Here is a 10,170-nt window from a genome sequence, read left to right as displayed (position 1 = left end):
TATGTTCCTTAGTATTCCTACCATTTGATTTTCTGTTTTGGTTTTTTTTTTTTTTGTGTGTGTGTGTGTGTGTTAAGTTTTTTGAGTTCTTTATATATCCTGGAGATTAATGCTCTGAGTACATGTGGTAAAGATTTTCTCGCGTTCTGCAGGCTCTCTCTTTATGTTATTGATTTTTTTTTTCTGAAAAGAAGCTTTTTAGTTTGAATCTGTCCCATTTATTGATTCTTGATTTTACTTCTTGCATTTTAGGAGTCTTTTTCTTCTGTTAGGTGCAGGGTCTCTGGTCTAGTGCCTAAGTCTTTGATCCACTTTGAGATGAGTTTTGTGCAGGGTGAGAAGTAGGAGTTTAATTTCATTTTGTTACATGTGGATTTCCAATTATCCCAGCACCATTTATTGAATAGGCTATGTTTTTGGTGCCTTTGTCTAGTATAAAACATAATCTTTTTAAAAATAGTTTATATATATATATATATATACACACATACATATACACATGTATCTGCATCTGTATATGTTTATATATTTTCTTTTTGACACCAGGGATTGAACTCAGGTGTGCTTAACCACTGAGCAACATCCTCAGCCTTTTTTAAAATATTTTATTTTGAGACAGGGTCTCACTAAGTTGCTTAGGGCCTCAGTAAGTTGCTGAGCCTGGCTTTGAATTCACGATGCCTCAGCCTTCTTAGCTGCTGGGATTATAGGCGTACACCACCACACCCAGCAGTTGAATATATTTTTAATTTAAAATATTTTTATTTTTACATGTATACATGTAATAATTATTATATATTTATGGGGAGCAGTGTGATATATCAATACATGTATATATGCAATGTGCAATGATCGCATCAGGATAATTGGCATACCCATCACCTCAGACATTTATCCTGTTGGGAGCATTTAAAATCTTCTCTACTAGCTATTGGAAATATACAATTAATTGTCATCAACTATAGTTATCCTCCTATCCAACTGCACCCCTGTACCCATTAACCATCCTTTCTTCATCCCCCTCTCCCTTAAAACATGTTCTGTGCATGTGTGTGTGGTACTGGGGATTAACCCAGGGGCCCTTTACCACTGAGCTATATCCCAACTCTTTTTAATTTTATTTTGAGACAAGGTCTCACTAAGTTTCTGAAGCTGACCTCAAACGTGTAATTGTCCTGCCTCAGCCTCCTGAGTTGCTGGGATCACAGGCATGCACCTTCATACCCGGTGCCTAAAATATATTATCAAATCCTTTTTTCGTGGCTGCACCAAAGTCAGAGAACAGTGCACAGGCATCCTGTGTGTTGTGCTGATTCACAGCAGAGACCAGTATTCTTAGAATTTCTCATGGTGAAGGTACCCCCATATAGCTTCCATTTACCAAATGAGTCAACAAGGCATGTATCAGTATCTTTGCTATGTGAAGATTCTGAGGCTTGAATAGATGCTGCAAAAGGGGCGAGACTTTAGTTAGAACCCAGATTTCAAAATAACACCACTGCACTCTAGCCATTCCTCATGCCCTCTTCCAGACTTAGAAGTCTGCCAAACTGATGCAAAAGGATATCTTTCATTTGTTTTAGCAGATCTAAAATGGAATTTCAAAAAAAGAAAAAGGAATTGAGAAAGAAAATATCTACAGCTCAAATCAGATTCTGAAACATCTGGTGTGCAAAGTGAGAAAAAGGTATCACAATGCAAGTTCCTGTGTGTGAATCCAAAATCTAACAGCAGTGGTGTATGCATGGGAGACAGACCTACTTTGCAGCAGAGGTCATGAAAAAATAACTTAGGAGTTTAGCTATCAGAAAGCTCAATATGAGTCATCTGTGTGATATCATTACCCCCAAAAAGCAATTTTAGGTTGCCTTAAACTATTATTGCTCTAAGATATTATGTGGAAAAGGAGGCCATCCACACTTGGAGAAATGCAGGGCATTCAAGGCTACTTGGTTAGGAGGGATTGAATCAAGGTTCTACACTGGTGCTTTGTATTTGTTTTAGCAAGAGAGCAGCAACAGCAACCCAGCCATGATTTCTGAAGTAGTGGCTCTTCAACCTTCAACAGGTAGAATTCCCAGAGGAGCTATAAAAATGATGGACATTCTGAACTGTGCACAGTGGTCCATGCCTAGAGTCCCAGCTACTTGGTAGATGTGTCTCTGTATGGTGTGTCTGTAGGAATGGTGTGTCTATATTAGCTTTCCATATGTTTATCAAGTACTTATAGTTCCTGCTCTGAGAATTCTCTGATTATACCCCTTGCCCATTTTTTCTACAGGTTTCTGGTCTTTTTTTCTTATTGATTTGTAGTGCTTGGAGATAATCCTCCTTGCATCTATCATGTTCTTGCATGGTGAAGGCCTTATTTCAGGAAAAGGACATATTTTAATACAAATAGTCTTAGAAGTTGGAGATTTAGAGGTGTAACTTCTCAGAGGGATCTCAGGGGCATAAACCCAGAATCACCTTCCCTGTCTGCTCCAGAGATTAGTTTACAATCCAGGGTAATGAGTAATGTCCCCATTCAGGGGAACAGCTATGCTAGCAGCTTTATAGAAGCTCAGGGTCTCCTAATTTGGGGCCATGTGCAGTGGCATCTGACCATCACATGACCTTGGGGGATGGGGCATAGGAACCAATGCAAGATGTTGCTGTCTGCTATTTTAGCATGAGTAATAAACCGTCTATATCTTTGACCCAGATGTCTGTGTCTTTGGTTGGAATACATTGAATAAGGAGGAGTGCTTGAGCCCAGAAGCTGGGTAAGCCTGGACAGCATAGTGAGACTTGTCATTTAAAAAATGAAAATTGGTCGTTGTGATTCAGTAGGTATGGTGTGTCTATATTAGCTTTCCATCATCACAACAAAATACCTGAGATAATTCACTCATAAAGAGAAAAGGTTTACTTTGGCCCTGTTGCTTGGCCAAACAGCACATCGTGGTAGGAGTGCATGGTGGAGCAAAGTCCCTCAACTTATCTCCAAAAGTGAAGAGAAAGAGACTGGGGTCCTACAATCCCCTTCAAGGGCACACCCACAATGAATTAATAATCTCCCACGAAGCCCCATCTCCTAAAGATCCCATCACCTCCCTATAGCCCTCCCCTGGGGACTAAGCCTTAGCACCTAGGTCCTTGGGGGACACTCATTCAAGCCATAGCAGGTGTGGTATGGGTCTTGGCATTTTTTAAAAATGGAGTTTATTTAATGAAAAGCTAATACATTTGTGATTCAAAATCATAAAAAGTAGACTAGAAAATCTTCTTCTGAGGTGTTTCAAGTTTTCTTCCAGAAATTTTCTTTGTGTTTCTTTCTGGAGACATTCTATGCAGAGACTGGTCAATTAGTTTTTTCTTTTCTTTTCAACATACTATTCTGCTCCTTGCCTTTTTACATAAAAATGCACATTATTTCATTCACTAGATAAAGAGCACTTCATTCTTATAACTGTATCTGTGTGTGTGTGTACCTGTATGTGTGTGTATGTATGTGTGTGTGTGTGTATGTGTGTGTGTGGTCCTGGAGATTGAATTCCAGGGGTGCTCTATCACTAAGATACACCTCCAACCCTTTTTATTTTTATTTTGAGGCAGGATCTCACTAAGTTGCTGAGGCTGGCCTCGAACCTGTGATCTTTCTGCCTCAGACTTTGGAGGTCTGGGATTATAGGTGTGTGCCATCATACCCAGAATTACATTGAATATTTCAATTTATACAGTATCATAATTTATCAAACAGCCTTCTGTTGATAAGTACTTATTTCAATCTTTGCTATCCTAAATAGTACTTCAAAGAAATTCTTTCTATGACACACCAATTCTTTGGCAGTGATATTCTCAGAAACCCAAGAACTGTGTCAATGGCTATGCCCCCTACATGGGTTCCACCCTCTCACACTCTCCACTCCTATGTCTGGGAGGGCTTGTTTCCCTGAAGCCTCTGCAAACAGAGGGGTAGCCAAATGTCTTATCTTTGCCCATTGGTAGGTGAGATACAGTATCAGAGGGTGATTTTAATTTGTATTTCTTGTATTATGAGTGAGGCTGAGTATTTTTCCATATATTTATCAAGTACTTATAGGTCCTGCTCTGAGAACTCTCTGAATATACCCCTTGCCCATTTTTCTACAGGTTTCTGGTCTTTTTTCTTATTGATTTATAGTGCTTGGAGATAATCCTCCATGGATCTATCATGTTCTTGCATGGTGAAGGCCTTATTTTAGGAAAAGGACATATTTTAATACAAATAGTCTTAGAAGTTGGAGATTTAGAGGTGTAACTTCTCAGAGGGATCTCAGGGGCATAAACCCAGAATCACCTTCCCTGTCTGCTCCAGAGATTAGTTTACAATCCAGGGTAATGAGTAATGTCCCCATTCAGGGGAACAGCTATGCTAGCAGCTTTATAGAAGCTCAGGGTCTCCTAATTTGGGGCCATGTGCAGTGGCATCTGACCATCACATGACCCTTGGGGGATGGGGCATAGGAACCAATGCAAGATGTCACTGTCTGCTATTTTAGCATGAGTAATAAACCATCTATATCTTTGACCCAGATGTCTGTGTCTTTGGTTGGAATATGTTGAAACCATGGTAAGCTCATTTGTTAGTTTGCAAATAGGGTCAAATCTCAGCTCCTTTATAGTTTCTGACAATGTGTAGAAACTCCTCTGTAATAAGGATTGCAAAGAATTTCACCTATATTTTTAAAAGTCATAGCAGATAGTTCTGAAGTAAGGCCAGGGATGAGACAAAGACGCTGCATCCTTCAAGATTCAGCCAAATGCCACATCTCCCACTAAGCAGTTGTGTATTGGACCTAACTTTGGAATCTTGAGTAGGATTAAAAAAAATCTATTATGCAATAGAAAATGCAAAGAGCATTAAAATTAACCAGACACTGAAAGGAAAGCTAAACATTTACAAACATTAAATGCTTTGAAAAATAGTCATTTCACAATTAAGATAGCAGAGAAGCATTTCACATTATCCTGAGATGAAGTACCCTAACCTAAACTCCACTATGGCTAAGGGCTCATGAGGAAAGCCTTCAGAGAGACTAACAAATGAGCTTACCATGGTTTCAACCCTGTGGTTCCTCAGGTCAACACATCGTCTGATTATCCACTTTATCCATATTTAATGATTGCCCTTGAGAGATCTGGAGCAAGCCAGGTGCAGTGGTGCACATCTGCAGTCCCAGAGACTTGGGAGGCTGAGGCAGGAGGATCACTTGTTCAAGGCTAGCCTCAAAAACTTAGTGAGATATTGTCTCAAAATAGCCTAAAAAGACAGGAGCAATCTAGGGAGAAATACAGTCCAAAGCATGTTGGGGACCCATGAAGCTCATTATTTGCTCCCCAGTAAATCCTAGCTGAATGCTAGCTGTGCTCTACTGGTCAAGAAGGAAGACTAAGAAAACCCCATCCCTATTTTCAGGAGTAGTGAAAAAGAGAGGGAATTCAGTGATTTCCATTGAGGAGAGAAGGGCTCATATCACTTGTTTGTGAGTGTTAAGTAGGATAGTTAAAAGAACTTGGGGGTGTGGTGGTGCATGCATATAATCCCAGAGACTCAGGAGGTTGAGGCAGGAGGATTGTAGGTTCAAGACCAGCCTCAGTAACTTATCAAGACCCTAAGCAACTTAGTGAGACCCTATCTGTGGGGAGCAGTGACTTGGATCAGGATCTCTGACTGTCTCAAAGCAGAAGCCTGCACTTGTGCTGGGAACTTCTTGTGCAAAAGTTCGGGTCAAGTTCAGCCCAGTTGCTATGGTGATGCCCTGCTTAATGAGGTTCTGTGAAAGTCAGGAGACTGCCAGTCTTGACCCTGAGTTCAGACACCAGCTGCCAGGGGTAGAGAATTATGAGTGCAAAAAGATAATTATAATTGGCTATGATTCTTCAACCTTCAATCCTGCATGCTTTGAAGAAACTTCCTCCCAGAAAACCCTTTTGATGGTAAAACCTATATATAAACATGCTGAGCTAGCTCTGGATCATTGTTGCTCCATCAGAGGACAGTGTCCCTCCTGGTCCTCTCTCTCTCTCTCTCTCTCTCTCTCTCTCTCTCTCTCTCTCTCTAATCTCCTATCACCCACTGCCAGTTTCTAAACCAATGATGATGCAGGTTGTGGCACCTGTATCAAAATTAAAAATTTTAACAAAATGGGCTGGGAACGTAGCTCTGTGGTAAAGCATCCCTGTGTTCAACCCCCAGTGCCAAAAAAAAAAAATGTATAAACTCTTCCAAGTTGAAGTGGTACTAGGCATGGTAGGGAATGCCTGTAATCTCAGTGACTCAGGAGGCTGAGGCAAGAGGATCCTGAGTTCAAAACCAGCCTCAGCACTTTAGTGAGGACCTAAGTAACTTATCAAGACCCTTTCTCAAGATAAAAAATTAAAAGGAGTGGGGTTGTGGCTTAATGCTTAAGCACCCCTGAGTTCAATCCCTGGTACAAAATGAAACAAAACAAAATATGAAGTGACCCACCCTTGAAGGCTGGGTAGAAAAGAATAAGAATTTTTCAGGAGAGGGGAAAGTTCAAGGGGCAAATCAGGGTCAGAACATTTGTGTTTCACCTGGCAGCTGAGGATGAATGGGAGGGGAGCAGGTAAGGCTGAACAGGCAGCAAGTGGCCCAATTAGGAAGCACTTTGAACAGAATTTCATCATAGGTTTATATGGAAGGAAATAGTTTCTTAACAACTTCAAAAAAACTTTTCACTTATACCTTACCAAGTCCTATACCTAGTTACAAAGTAGACATTCAATGCTCAGTGCCCAGATGGAAATTTAGGTACATCCTTTTGATAATAACCCCTGTCGAGATGGTCATTCCATCAAATGGGTCATTTCTGCTCTGTGTGCTCAGGAATATTAGCCATGATTTTTTTTTTTTTTTTTTTTAGACACAGGGGGTTGAACCCAATGGTGCTCTGCCATTGAGCTATACCCAGCCCTTTTTATCTTTTGAGACAGGGTCTCACAACATTGCTGAGGTTGGGCTTGAACCTGCTATCCTTCTGCCTGAACCTCCCAAGTAGTTGGGATTTAGGCCTGTACCATTGCTCTTGACTGGAACCTTAGGTATGATTTAGAAAAAGAAATATTTGTCTGAGATATCAGTCTCAATTATTCTCATATTTCTCTGTTGGAGAAGAGCCAAATGTATATATTCAAAGCTTTTATCTGCATTTTTAATTTATTAGATTAAATCACATTCATTGGTCAACGTCCTGTTATTCAAAGAACTTCACTGTCAACGAGTTATCTCTGCCTCTCCTCTTCCCTTGCTTCACCTGCCACTAATTACCGACCTTCAACAGAATATACACATACCTCTCTCATCTACCCAGGCACGCATCTGGGACTGGTTACACAATCTGTGGGGCCCAGTGCAAAATAAAAAATACAGCATCCTCTTATTAAGAATTGCAAAATGGCTGGGCACAGTGGCACATGCCTAAATTCCCAGTGGCTCAGGAGGCTGAGGCAGAAGGATCGCAAGTTCAAAGCCAGCCTCAGCAATTTACTAAGGCCCTAAGCAACTCAGGTGAGACCCTGTCTCAAATAAAATATAAAAAGGACTGAGGATGTGCCACAGTGGTCAAACGGCCTGGGTTCGATCCCCCAGTATATATAAAAAAAAAAAGTTAACACAGGCAGGAGATTGACTGGAGGGTAATAAAAAGTGGCTTGAGATAAAAGCAGATTGAGGGATTAGAAGAGAAGAATTATCCAGCAAAATTTTCATAGGATCTTTGATAGTGGAAGCTAATCAGTAGTTGAACGATTTGCACAACTCACACACCCAATTTATATAGGGTTTAGTGAATGCCTAGAAAAATGAGCCTCCATGTTGCTCTTGGGATGCTAATGGGGGATTGCAGAACATGTTACCCCCAAATATGTCATCTTGGCGTTTGAAAAACACAGAAGCAGCAGGAAGACACCCCTCCTTTCCCTTTCGTCCTTCTTCCTTAAAACAGATCATAATACTCTCATTTGAGAGGTGCCCTTCATATTCCCAGAGCAAAGGAACATCAGTATCTCTGAAGACACAGGGACACTGAGGGAATCTGAACAAACAGGCCTTGCTAAGTTCCCCCCCATCTGTTTCCATTAGTTCACACCCCTGCGTCCACTCTTCACCAACCCTAAGCATAAAAAGATTAAATTATATTCTTAAAAAAAAAAAACCAACCCCCAAAACCCAAGCATAAACATAGGCAAGTTTACCTGTTTCTTTGGGTCTTCATTTCTTCATGGAAGCTCCTGTGTCATGTAAAACTTACATTAAAAAAAATAGTACATGCTTTTCTCTGGTTAATGTGTCCTTTGTTAGAGGGGCCTCAGCCTTGAGCCTAGTGATGATGGTAAGGAAAGAGCTTTCCTCCACCAGAGGAAGTCCAGCTCTCACACCCCCAGTCCCCCCCTCCTTGTCTATTGAGCCGAGTGGAACAGGTTGCACGTTACTTAACCACATTTCAGAGGCTTAGTCACTTTCACTTTTAATAGATGCTAGCAGTTGGTGTTACCGTTCTACCGATCCCATGGCAGTCACCCAGCCCATGTTCCACCTGACAAAATTCACTGCTGTGAATTCCCCTCGAGTTTATACACCAGGGGAGGCTTCGGAAGAAAGGCGTGCTAGGATCGCGATGGAGAAAGGTTATAATGCATCACACCAGCCTCTGAGTTGACTTAGCTTCCCATTTTATACTCACCATCTGTTGACACATTGTTCCACCTCAGTGAGGTAGTCAAAAAAGGTATCTGTGAAACAGGAGGATTGCAAGTTCAAAGCCGGTCTCAGCAACTTAGCAAGGTCCTAAGCAATTCAGTGAGACCCTGTCTCAAAATATAATACAAAAAAGGGCTGGGGCGTGGTGCAGTGGAGCACGCCTATAATCCCAACTGCTCAAAAGGCTGAGGCAGGAAGATTGCAAGTTCAAAGCCAGCCTCAGCAATGGTGAGACATTAAGCAACTCAGTGAGACCCTATCTCTAAACAAAATACAGAACAGGGCTGGGGATGTGGCTCACTGGTCAAGTGCCCCTGAGTTAATTTCCAGTAACCACCCCTGCCCCCCAAAAAGGGGGGCTGGGATGTGGCTCAGTGATTAAGCACCCCTGGATTCAATCCCTGGTACAAAAAAAAAAAAAAAGGTGTCTCTTTTCTTTCTAATTTCATGCACATACTTTTTCTTTTTAACCAGCCATCTTTTTCCCCAGGTTGAATATTAATTCAAGTATTTGCTTACACGATAAAGGAAAACCCCCAAATCAATGTATTCAAGGAAAGGGACATTACAAGTATTGCTCTGTTTTGAGTTGTGGTCCAGAAAATACCATCTTTCTCTGCAAATTTCCAAATCTCTTCCAGCTAGAGAATGGCAGACTATGCACTGGATAGAATAATTTCATAACCCTATGCTCTCAATGAGGCCATGTGCAAGTTGCATTTGATAATAAACTATGATTTATCTGTCACCTTTACACATGAGGACAATCACCACATACATAACTAGATTTCTAGTATCCAAATGAATGTCAGAGCCAAAGGCTGTCTAGTAGCGCTACAGGACTATTTTCTAAAATACTTTACTAAGGTACTGGGTTGTAGCTCAGTGGTAAGAGTGTATGCTTAGCAAGTGAGAAGCCCTGGGCTCCCCACAGCCCCAGCAAAAAAACAAACACAGAAACTAGAAAAATTGTACTTTAAAGGTTGAATATGAACTGTTTCTGTATGTTTTCTCCCAGTCAGGGGACTCCTCCAGTGAGTTACCCAATGTCTTAATTTTCATTTTGTCTGTAACTTGTTATTTGCACAAGAAAAAACATTGCACATTGTTTTCTATCTGTGCTCTCTGCTTGACCTCTAAGCTCATAAAAGAGCAGAATGAAGACTTCAACGGACACCGAGTGTATCACAGGAGGAAGAAAGGCAGTAATTGAGGGAAACATTGACAAGTTACTTTGGAAAGAATTTTCCTCTAGGCTCCAATTTAATATTTTTCTCATTGAACTGTATCACCCCTGTTATTGCCATCTATCCTAGCTGGTGACCTATGCTGGGTTCACAAATCTGACTGTTCCAATAACTTAAGAAATGGCAAAGAAAGCACGCAAACACACAGAAGTACCTTTTCAAAATCCAGGATGGCTC

General features: G+C 41.0%; 1 long non-coding RNA gene across 1 annotated transcript in view; it reads right to left on the bottom strand.

Annotated features, from left to right (window-relative positions):
- LOC125616159 overlaps positions 1–8,814 on the bottom strand; it is a 33,017-nt gene extending 24,203 nt beyond the window's left edge. Inside the window, exon 1 of the long non-coding RNA XR_007346804.1 lies at positions 8,242–8,814. This is a non-coding gene — a long non-coding RNA (uncharacterized LOC125616159). The remainder of the gene's footprint in view (positions 1–8,241) is intronic.
- Between the last annotated feature and the right edge of the window lie 1,356 nt (positions 8,815–10,170).

The sequence above is a fragment of the Marmota marmota genome, unplaced genomic scaffold (genome assembly GCF_001458135.2).
Source record: "Marmota marmota marmota unplaced genomic scaffold, marMar, whole genome shotgun sequence".
NCBI classification, from domain to species: domain Eukaryota; kingdom Metazoa; phylum Chordata; class Mammalia; order Rodentia; family Sciuridae; genus Marmota; species Marmota marmota.
The sequence above is the reverse complement of the archived record's forward strand: the minus strand, read 5'-3'. Positions and strand labels throughout refer to the sequence as shown.